This window comes from Sorex araneus, chromosome 7 (genome assembly GCF_027595985.1).
Source record: "Sorex araneus isolate mSorAra2 chromosome 7, mSorAra2.pri, whole genome shotgun sequence".
Lineage (NCBI taxonomy): Eukaryota > Metazoa > Chordata > Mammalia > Eulipotyphla > Soricidae > Sorex > Sorex araneus.
Genome location: NC_073308.1, coordinates 9,854,888 through 9,866,128, shown reverse-complemented (window position 1 = coordinate 9,866,128; position 11,241 = coordinate 9,854,888). Strand labels below are relative to the sequence as shown.

General features: G+C 41.4%; 1 pseudogene; it reads left to right on the top strand.

The window, feature by feature from the left end:
- Positions 1-7,833: 7,833 nt before the first annotated feature.
- On the top strand, positions 7,834-7,982 carry LOC129406730 (U4 spliceosomal RNA; annotated as a pseudogene).
- The last annotated feature ends 3,259 nt before the right edge of the window (positions 7,983-11,241 follow it).

Below are 11,241 nucleotides of genomic sequence, written 5' to 3'. Positions count from 1 at the left end.
ATGTACCTCCGAATAGATATAGTTGGAATTGAACTGAATTAATTGTAGGGCACTGTTAAAGAATTGCCTGGTGAGAACAATGCTTACTGTGGGCTTGTGGTAGATGACTTTGGCTATATTGAGGAGAGTTCCTTCAACTTCCATTTTGTTGAGAGATTTTATCATGAATGGGTGCTGGATCTTGTCAAATGCCTTCTATGCATCTATTGATATGATCACATGGCTTTTTTTCTTTTATTGATGGTGTATTATGTTATTGACTTGTGAATGATAAACCACCATTGCATACCTGGGATGAATCCTACTTGGTCATGATGTATATGATCTTTTTCATGTGTTATTGGGAATATACCCCGGATACCAAAAAACACACAGCAGAAACATCATCTGCACTTTGATGTTGATTATGGCTTTATTCACAATAGCCAGAACCTAAAAACAATCCCAAGTACCCAAGAACAGATGACTGGATAAAGAATCTCTGGTACATCTACACAATGAAATACTACACAGCCATTAGGAAGAATAAAGTCATGAAATTTGCTTATAAATGAATGGACATGGAGAGTATTATGCTGAGTAAAAGAGTGAGTCAGAAGGAGAGGGACAGATATAGAATGACTGCATTCATTTGTAGCATACTATATATATGTTTGTATGTAATATATAAATATATATTATATATTAGCCTTATAATATAGATAATGTACATATTCAAGGCCAGGGTAAACAGGGGCCAGAAGATCTGGTCAATGGTTGCAAGTTTTCCACAAAAGTGTGTGCGAGGCAAAAGGCAGTTAGGACAGAGAAGGGACCAACTGTACAATAATAGTTGAAAATGATCATTTTGAACAGGAACTGGGTGTTGAAGGTAGGTAAAGGGATATATCTGATAACTTTTCATTTTCTGTATTGCAAACCATAAGGCCCAAAGGAAATAGAGAGAGAGACAGATAGACAGAAGAGAAGTGCCTGTCATAGTGGCAGGTGAGGGGACAGGGGGCGGGATGGAAACTAGGATGGTTGGTGGTTGGAAAAGTTCACTGGTGAAGGGGTGAGTATTGTAACATTATATGACTGAAATCCAATCACAAACAATTTTGTAAATGTGCAGATCACTGTGATTCAATAAGAAATAAAAAAATAAAACAAATTTTAAAAGAACTGCCTGATCAGATGTGGAGAAAAATCCTCCAACTCAATATTGGACCGAGGACAGAACTCTTAGTTGTAGTGCATTGCATTCGCACACATTTTCCCTGTACTCTGAAATATAGAAGAAGCACATGCCAGTCTATCCTCCTAGGTTTTATTTCTACAGATGAGGGTGAGAAGTCCCTAAACTCTTAAACCTGGTACGTGGTACAACAGGAGCTGTGTGTCTTCAAGATCACTGATTCTGTCTTCGGCAGTAGTCATTCTACTGTTAGGGTTCCTACTGAGTTTTTTATTTCATCTACCGATTCTTTTAATTGTGTCACTTCTGTTCGTAGCTTTGAAATTTCTGCTCATTTCTTCCTGGATTATCTTGGTGGATCGTTCCAATGCTGCATCCATATCCTCCCTTAATTTATTGGATGTTCGCTCCATAGTTGCTTTAAGTTCTTCAACCATCTTCACGATTTCCTCTCTGAATTCTTTATCAGAGAGGAGACTGTATTTCTGGGGAGTCATTGCTGGGTTTGCTGAGACCCTCCCTTCCAAATCTGCTGGTGGAGGGGATTTTCGCTGTTTCTTCATGTTGTTTTGGGTTTTACTGTTAGGCGCTCTCCTTAGCTAGAGAGGAGTCTCATGAGAAACCGTGGGGCTATGATCTTTTTACAAAGGACTTTATGTACAGCTTGATGTGTTCACTGACAGTTTTTGTAAAATTAGGATAGGCTAGGTCAGTTGACTGTTAACGTATAGTGACTAAGATGACCAGGGTAATCTTCAGAGGAATAGATTCTATCAATTATGGCCAAAGCACAATGAAATGAGTGGGAAAAATATCTTCGGCCGCATAAGCAGCCACCGCTCCAGAAGGAGGCCACGCCCCTTTTTGAGGCAACGCCCCCTGACGTGTGACCATGCCCCTAACACCCTGGTGGGGAGGGAAAGTGAGGGCCGCCGCCGCAGGCACAAGAGGGCCCTGGGGTCTCTAGACCCCAAAGCCTGGGCGTGGGGGAGATCGCTGTGTTCTTCGGCAGGGGGCAGGGTCTCCGAGGGAACGTCCCAATTTACCTGGTCAGGAGGGGAGGGAAAGTGAGGGCCACCACCGCAGGGACAGTGAGAGGCGTGAGAGTCCTTGTCTTGTCCCCGATCATAGAGGAAAGGCCCTTAGGTTTTCCCTGTTGAGGATAATACTTGCCATAGGTTTGTGGTAGATGGTTTTGACTATTTTGAGGAAAGTTCCTCCAAAACCCATTTTGGTGAGAGTTTTCATCATGAACGGATGTTGGATCTTGTCAAATGCTTTCTCTGCATCTATTGATATGATCATATGGTTTCTATCTTTATTTTTGTTGACATAATGGATTATGTTGATTGATTTCTGAGTATTAAACCATCCTTGCATCCCTGGGATGAATCCCACTTGGTCATGGTGTATGATCTTTTTGATGAGTTGTTGGATTCTATTTGCTAATTGATTTTGTTGAGGATCTTCGCATCGGTGTTCATCAGGGATATTGGTCTGTAATTTTCTTTGTTAGTGGTGTCTTTGTTTGCTTTTGGTATTAGGGAGATATGTGCCTCATAGAAATTGTTTGGGAGAGTTCCTGTTTTTTCAATTTCCTGGATAACCTTGAGGAGAACTGGTAGCAGGGCCTCTTTAAATATTTGGAAGAATTTACCAGTGAATCCATCTGGATCTGGGCTTTTGTTTTTGGGAAGACTTTTGATTACAGTTTCAATTTCCTGGATATTAATGGGTCTATTCAAGTATTCCAGGTCTTCTTGGTTCAGTCTTGGGAGATTGTAGGAATCAATGAATTGTCCATTTCTTTTAGGTTCTCTTGTTTCGTGGCATACAGACCTTCAAAGTTGTCTCTGATTATCTTTTGAATCTCCTTGGTTTCTGTTATGATGTCCCCCTTTTCATTTCTGATTCGGTTTATTAGGGTTCTCTCTCTTTCTTTGTGAGTCTTGCTAGCGGTTTATCAACCTTATTTATTTTCTCAAAGTACCAGCTCTTTGTTTCATTGATCTTTCTGATTGTTGTTTGGTTTCCATGTCATTAATTTCTGCTCTAATTTTTATTATATCTTTCCTTCAGTCTGGTTTGGGTTCCTTTTTCTGGTCCTTTTCTAAAGTCTTGAGCCATGAAGTCAAGCTATCTATGTGGGCCCTTTCTTCCTTTCTGAGGGATGCTTGGAGAGCTATAAATTTTCCCCTTAACACAGCTTTAGCTGCGTCCCATAGGTTTTGGTAGCTCATGTCTTCATTCTCATTTGTTTCTAAGTATCTTTTTATTTCTTCCTTGATTTCCTCCTGACCCACTCATTGTTCAACATTGAGTTGTTTAACTTCCAGGTGTTTGATTTTGTTCTCTGTGACTGTGTGTGATTAGCTTCTATCTTCAGATCATCGTTGTCTGAAAAGATGATTGATACAATTCCTATTTTTCCGATTATGTTCTGGGGCCTAGTACATGTCCTATTTTGGAAAATGTTCTTTGTGCACTGGGAAAGAATGCGTATTCTTTCTTTTGGGGCTGTAAAGCCCTGTATAGGTCTATTAGGCCTCTCTCTTCAACTTTTTCTTTCAGAGTCAGTGTTTCCTTGCTGAGTTTTGTTCTTGTCGATCTATCCAGAGGTGATAAGGCGGAATTGAAGTCTCCAACTACTATTGTGCTGTCAGTGATGTTCTCTTTAAAGTCTGTTAGGAGTTGTTTTAAATATTTAGCCGGTCGTTCATTTGGTATGTATACATTTAAGAGTGTGATTTTCTCCTGTTGTACATATCCCTTGATAAATAGAAAATGACCTTCACTGTCCATGCTAATCTTTTTCAACCTGAAATCTATGTTGTTGGATACTCAGATGGCCACTCCAGCTTTTTTAAGGGAGTTGTTTGCTTGCAGTATTGTTTTCCATCCTTTGACTTTGAGTCTGTGTTTACTCAAAGGTTCAGGTGTGTTTCTTGCAGGCAGCAGAATGTTGGGTTTAGTTTCAGAATCCATTTTGCCACTCTGTGTCTCTTGATAGGTGCATTTAGGCCGTTAACATTGAGAGAGATTATTGTCATGGGGTTTTGTGTCATCTTTCTGTGGGGTTTGTTTTTCTTATGGGGTTCCTCCTTGTCTTACAGTAGCCCCTTTAGACCTTCTTTTAAGTTTGGTTTTGAGTCTATGAAGTTCCTGAGCTGTTGTTTATCTGAGAGATAGTGTATGGTTCCTTTGAGTTTGAGTGAGAATTTAGCCCGATAAAGTTTTCTTGCTGAGGCAGTCATTTCATTGAGTTTTTTTTCACTATGTCCCACCATTGTCTTTGGGCTCGAAGGGCAGGTCTGCTGTAAATCTGAGGGGTGCTCCTTTGTATGTGATTTCCTTCTTTGACCTTGCTGCTTGCAGAATTGTGTCTCTATCCACAGCATCCGTCATTCTGACTATAATATGCCTTGGAGTCTTTTTATTCGGGTCTCTTTTTGCTGGCACTCTTCGGACTCCTTGTATCTAGATGCCTGCCTTTTCCAGCTCTGGGAATTTCTTAGCAATGATGTCTTTGACTGTGTTTTCTTCATTGGGGTTACTTGCCTGTGCTTCTGGTACTCCAATGATTCTTATGTTGTTCCTCTTGAAGTCATCCCCAAGGACTCTGATTCGTTCTATAGCCATTTTGAGATCTTTCGCCATTATTTGTTGTTGTCTGTAAGCTTTCTGCAGCTCATCTTCCAGGTCGCTGATTCTGTCTTCAGCTGTAGTCATTCTACTGTTGAGGGCATCTACTGAGATTTTTAATTCATCTACCGATTCCTTTATTTGTGTGACTTCTGTTCGTAGCTTTGAAATTTCTGCTCTCATTTCTTTCTGCATTTTTTTGGTAGATCATTCCAATGCTTCATTCATATTCTCCCTTAATTTATTGGATGTCTGTTCTATGGTTGCTTGGAGTACGTCAACTCTCCTCAAGATTTCCTCTCTGAATTCTTTAACTGAGAGGTCATAGATGTGAGTAGCCCCTGTTGAGGTTTCTGGAATCTTTTCTTCTCCCTCTCTTCGTGGAGGGGATTTTCGCTGCTTCTTCATATTGTTATTGAAGTATAGAGTTGGAACTTTGTAGTTGTTTATTCCTATTTCCTCTTGCTGTGGGAAGAAGGGGCTCTGGTTGTGCTATTGCTGATGGCAGCCTTGTTCCTATTCTAGAGTTCTTCCTTATACTCAGGTGTTCTTCCTGATTGATGTGGAGGCTCTAATGAAGGCTTAAGGCTAAGTTCTCTTTACGAAGGTTTTGCTAAGCTTCTCTTATTCACTGATAGTTTTTCTAAAGTTAAAGTAAACTAATGGGCTATTTTGCATAAGTGATCGGGGTGGCTAAAGCAATTTTCAAAGAAAAAGACTATACCTATTTTGAGACCACGCATCCCTTCACCCGTGCCCATATTCCACCACCAAAGACCCCAGTATACCTCTCACCCCCCGCCTCCTGCCCCCATCCCTGCCTGCTTAGTTGATAAATTTCACTTCATTTTCACTTTACCTTGATTACATTCCATATTTCAACACAACATTCAGTATTGTTGGAGTTTTCCCCCAAGAAAGACAGCCTTACTGCCAATGCAGCATTTGATAATTAGTTTTCTATTGCTGAGACTGGAAAGATATGAAGTCCCGTTGTTTCAAGTACATAGAATTTCTCCTCCCTCCTTCCTGCGCCACCAAGTTCATGCCTGCTTAATGAATAGTCCTCATATTATGGCTGACACCACGCCACCCGATGAGAAAAAAGGATATTTCCAGTCCTGGCCGGTGTGGGGCTATGGCTTAGTTCAGTCTAGAGACATGGTTGCAAGTAGTTTCTGGAACCGGAAGTAGTCTAGTTATGCTCCGGATTCTGGTTGATCAGCAGCATCGCGGCCACACAAAAGTGTGGCCACCCGGGTCGAGTCTTGGTGGAGCATGCGCTGGTATCGGCCCGAGACTTCCCAAGTGTCCCGCTGTTCCAAGTATATTGTTGTTTGTTTTTTTTTCCCCCTCCCATTCCCGCGCCTCTAAGTTCGTGCCTACTTAATAGACTTCATAATATGGTGGACACCACACCGTGTTTCTCCCAAAAAAGGGAAAAGAACCGAGAAAGAAGGATATTTCCTCACCTCAGCCGGCGTGGGGCTTTGGCTTAGTTCACAGTCTAAAGAAATAGCTGCTACTTTGATTACCTTCAATATTTCAACAAAAAACTCAGTACTATTGTTTGGAGTTTCCCTCCACAGTAAGACTTGTTAAAAAGGAACCTTTTCACATTGCTGACAATCAAGAGATATTAGGTCGCACGGCTGCTGTCACAGCCGCGTGGTTTTGGATTTCTATATGAAGTCCAGGAAAAATTCTTTTGGTAATTGCATCACTGCAATCTTTTACTTCCCTTTTGTGGTGCTCACATGATGGAAGAGCCTGGTGAGAAGAGCCAGCTGGCGGCGCATGGGCCAGTAGCTCCGATCACACAGTTTGGAGGCATTTTGGGGGCACTGCTCATGTCCAAAGTAGTTCAGTTGCCTCCGGGGTCGAGCTCGCGCAGTGGCAAAACGGCTTGGCCTATTGTTTCTAGGAGCTTTTCTGTAGAGTCTTTAGGGTTTTCCAAGTATAGCATCATATCGTTATGATGATTTGACCTCTTCCTTTCCTATCTGTATGCCCTTAATATCTTTTTCTTGTCTAACTGCTATGGCCAGGACTTCCAGTACTATACTAAATAGGAGTGGCAAAAGCGGGCAACCTTGTCTTGTGCCCGATCTTAGAGGGAAGGCTTTCAGTTTTTGCCCATTGGGAATGATACTTGCCATGGGCTTTTGGTAGATGGCTTTGACTCTATTGAGGAAAGTTCCTTCGATGCTGGGAGTTTTCATCATAGACGGGTGCTGGATCTTGTCAAATGCTTTCTTTGCATCTATTGAAATGATCATATGGTTTTTATTATTTCTTTTATTGATAAGATGAATTATGTTGATTGACTTGTGAATGTTAAACCATCCTTGCATCCTTGGGATGAATCCTACTTGGTCATGGTGTATGATCTTTTTAATGAGTCCTTGGATTCTATTTGCTAATATTTTGTTGAGGATTTTTGTGTCTGTGTTCATCAGGAATATCGGTCTGTAATTATCTTTCTTTGTGGTATCTTTGTCTACTTTTGGTATCAGGGTGATATTTGCTTCATAGAAACTGTTTGGAAGTGTTTTTGATACTTCAATTTCCTGGAGAAGCTTAAAGAGGATTGGGAGTAAGTAAATTTGGAAGAATTTACTAGTGAATTCATCTGGGCCAGGACTTTTGTGCATGGGGAGACTTTTTATTACCGTTTCAATTTCCTTGATAGTGACAGGTCTGTTCAGGTAGTCCAGGTCTTCATGCTTCAGCCTTGGGAGGCAATAGGAGTCTAGGAATTTATCCATGTCCTTGACGTTTTCGTGTTTTGTGGCATTAAGATTCTCAAACTAATCTGAGGATCCTTTGAATTTCTGTAGTTTCTGTTGTATTGTCCCCCTTTTCATTTCTGATTCGGTTTATTAGGGTTTTCTTTCTCCCTTTTTTTGCGTCTTGCTAGAGGTTTATCAATCTTGTTTATTTTCTCAATGAACCAGCTCTTGGCTTCATTGATCTTTTGGATTGTTTTTTGGATTTACATCTCGTTAATTTCTAGCTTTGTGCAGTGGCAGTATCGTAGCCAATGAGGTTTATCTGAGGAGCGATTATTGCTAATTGAAACATCTCGTTAATTTCTGCTCTGAGTTTTATTATTTCCTTCCTCCTGTTCAGATTGGACTGCTTTTGTTGGTCATTTGCCAAACTCTTTTTTTTTTTTTTTTTTTTTTTTTTTTTGCTTTTTGGGTCACACCCAGCGATGCTCAGGGGTTACTCCTGGCTTTGCACTCAGGAACTACTCCTGGCGGTGCTTGGGGGACCATATGGGATGCCGGGGATCGAACCCGTGTCGGCCGCGTGCAAGGCAAACGCCCTACCCGCTGTGCTATCGCTCCGGCCCCATTTGCCAAACTCTTAAGCTGTGATGTTAGGTTACTTATGTTGGCTCGATCCTCCTTCCTGAAAAATGCTTATAGAGCTGTAAACTTTCCTCTTAACACAACTTTTGCTGTGTCACATAAGTTTTGGTAACTCGTGTCCTCATATTTGTTCGTTTCCAGGAATCTTTTGATTTCCTTTCTAAGCCACTTGTTGTCCAATATTGAACTGTTTAACTTCCAGGTGTTTGATTCATTTTTTCATTTTCTGTTTGTGTTTGTGATTTATTTCTTTTTTTTAATATCTAATTTCAGTGCATTGTGGTCTGAGAAGATCATTGATACAATCTCTATCTTCTTAATTTTATGGAGGTATGCTCAGCATGTGGTCTATCTTGGAGAATGTTCCATGAACACTTGAGAAGAATGTATATTCAGCTTTTTGAGGATGAAGTGTCCTCTATATATCTACTAAGTCTTCCATTTCTTCCCTCAGATGCAGTATGTCCTTGCTAAGCTTGAGTCTGGTTGATCTATCAAGAGGTGATAAAGTGGTGTTGAAGTCTCCCACTAGTATTGTGTTGCTATCTATCGATGTCTTTCTTCAAGTCTATGAGCAGTTGTTTTAAGTACTTTGCTGGTCCCTCATTAGGTGCATATGTATTTAGTATTCTTAGTTCTTCCTATTGTACAGATCCCTTTATCAATAAGAAATGAGTTTCACTGTCTCTTGTGACCTTCTTCAGTCTGAAATCAATGTGGTCTGATACTAGGATGGCTACCCCAGCTTTTTTTGGGGGGGGAGTTGTTCATCTGTAGGATTGTTTTCAGCCTTTGACTTTGAGTCTGCATTTGCTCTGACTTGTTGAGATGTGTTTTTTGCAGGCAGCAGAATGTTGGGTTCAATTTTCTAATCCATCCTGACACTCTGTGTCTTTTAATTTGTGCATTTAACCCATTGACATTGAGAGAGATTATTGCTATGGGGTTTTGTTCCATTTTTTCTGCTGAAATTTGGTATATTTAAGGGTCCTGTCTTGCCTTAAAGTAGCCCATTCAGTTGTTCTTTTTTTTTTTTGCTTTTTGAGTCACACCCGGCGATGCTCAGGGATTACTCCTGGCTCTGCACTCAGGAATTACTCCTGGCGGTGCTCGGGGGACCATATGGGATGCTGGGAATCAAACCCGGGTCGACCACATGCAAGGCAAGCGCCTTACCCGCTGTGCTATCGCTCCAGCCTCAGCCACTCAGTTGTTCTTGTAACCATGATTTTGCGTCTATGAAGTTCCTGAGCTGTTGTTTATCTGTGAAACTGTGTGTTGTTCCTTCTGTTATGAATGAAAGTCTAGCTGGGTAAAGTATTTTTGGTGAGTCATTTATTTCATTGATTTTTTTCACTATATCCCACCACTGTTTTCAGGTCCTGAGAGTTTCATCAGACAAGACGGCTGTGAATCTTAAGGATGCTCCTTTATACGCAATTTCTTTCTTTGATCTCGCTGCTTTCAAGATTTTGTCTCTAAGGTTTTGGTCATTTTGATCAGGATGTGTCTTGGGGTATTTTTATTTGGATATCTTCTTGCTGGTACCCTTCGGGCTTCCTGAATGTGATCGCATGTTTTCTTCAGCTCTGGGAACATTGTAGCAATGATGTCTTTGATAGTTTCTTCTTCATTGGGGTTTTCTTCCTGTCCCTCTGGGACTCCAATAATTCTTACATTACTCCTCTTGGCTCTATCACGATCTCCTCTTACCATCTGTTCCCAGATTGTCAGTCTCTTTTCCATTTTCTGCTCTTTTCTAGAGAGTCTCTGGACTTTATCTTCAAGCTCACTGATTCACTGGCTGCTGAGGCCATCAGGGAATTTTTTAATTTGCCTACCAGGTTTTTCAGGTCTGACATTTCCGTTTGTAATTTTGTTTGCATTTTCTGCACTTTCACCTTCAAATCCTCTTGTATTTTATTGGTACTGCTTTCCATTGTTTCTTTTAGTTTCCTAGACATCCTCAGTAGAGTATTTCTAAATTCCTTATCAGGGAGGTTGTATAGCACTTCATTGCTGTTGGGATCGTATATGGGCTAGCCTCTTCAACAAGCAAGCTTGGTGGGGATCTGCGTTGCTTTACCATCGTGACCTACATGGCTCAGACCTTCACACTCATTGTTACTATTCTGCTTATGATACAATATTAATTTAGGTGGGCTTAATGAGATATTGGCTAATGTGTTTCTTGTGGTTAAGCTAACCTGGTGAAAGTTCCAGCTAAGAGGGTAACTTATATTTCTTGTGGGATATGGAGGGGAGAGAATAACTCACGGCCGTGTTAGCTGCTGAGGCTCCTGGAAGGACCCCTGACCCTGGCTGATACCTGGATGGGATGGCAGAGAATGCGCAGAATGTTTCAGCTTGGGGTGTGCATGGGGTGTCCCTCAAGTCCCTTCCCCTGCAGGCCAAGGCTTGAAACTGGCTTTCCTGGGTTAAAAATGCAGCTCCGGGAAGGAGCCCTGACCCTGGCTGATACCTGGATGGGGTGGCAGAGCAATGATTAATTTTTTTTAATTGCTGCTTCTTGAGTTTATTTCAAATAATAGTTTTTTGTTAAAATAACAGAAAAAATGTTTTTTTTTATTTTTTAAAATTTATTTATTTTTAATTAGTGAATCACAGTGAGGGTACAGTTACAGATTTATATACTTTTGTGCTTATGCTTCCCTCATACAAAGTTCGGGAACCCATCCCTTCACCAGTGCCCATTCTCCACCACCAGTAAACCCAGCATCCCTCCCACCCTCCCCAATCCCATCTCCCCCCACCCCACCCTGCCACTGTGGCAGGGCATTCCCTTCTGTTCTCTCTCTCTAATTAGCTGTTGTGGTTTGCAATAAAGGTGTTGAGTGGCCACTGTGCTCAGTCTCTAGCCCTCATTCAGCCCGCAACACCCTTCCCCCGCATGGCCTTCGACTACATTATAGTTGGTTACCCTTTCTCTGAGTTGCCCTTTCCCCAGAATGTGAGGCCAGCCTCCAAACCATGCAGTCAACCTCCTGGTACTTACTTCTACAATTCTTGGGTGTTAGTCTCCCA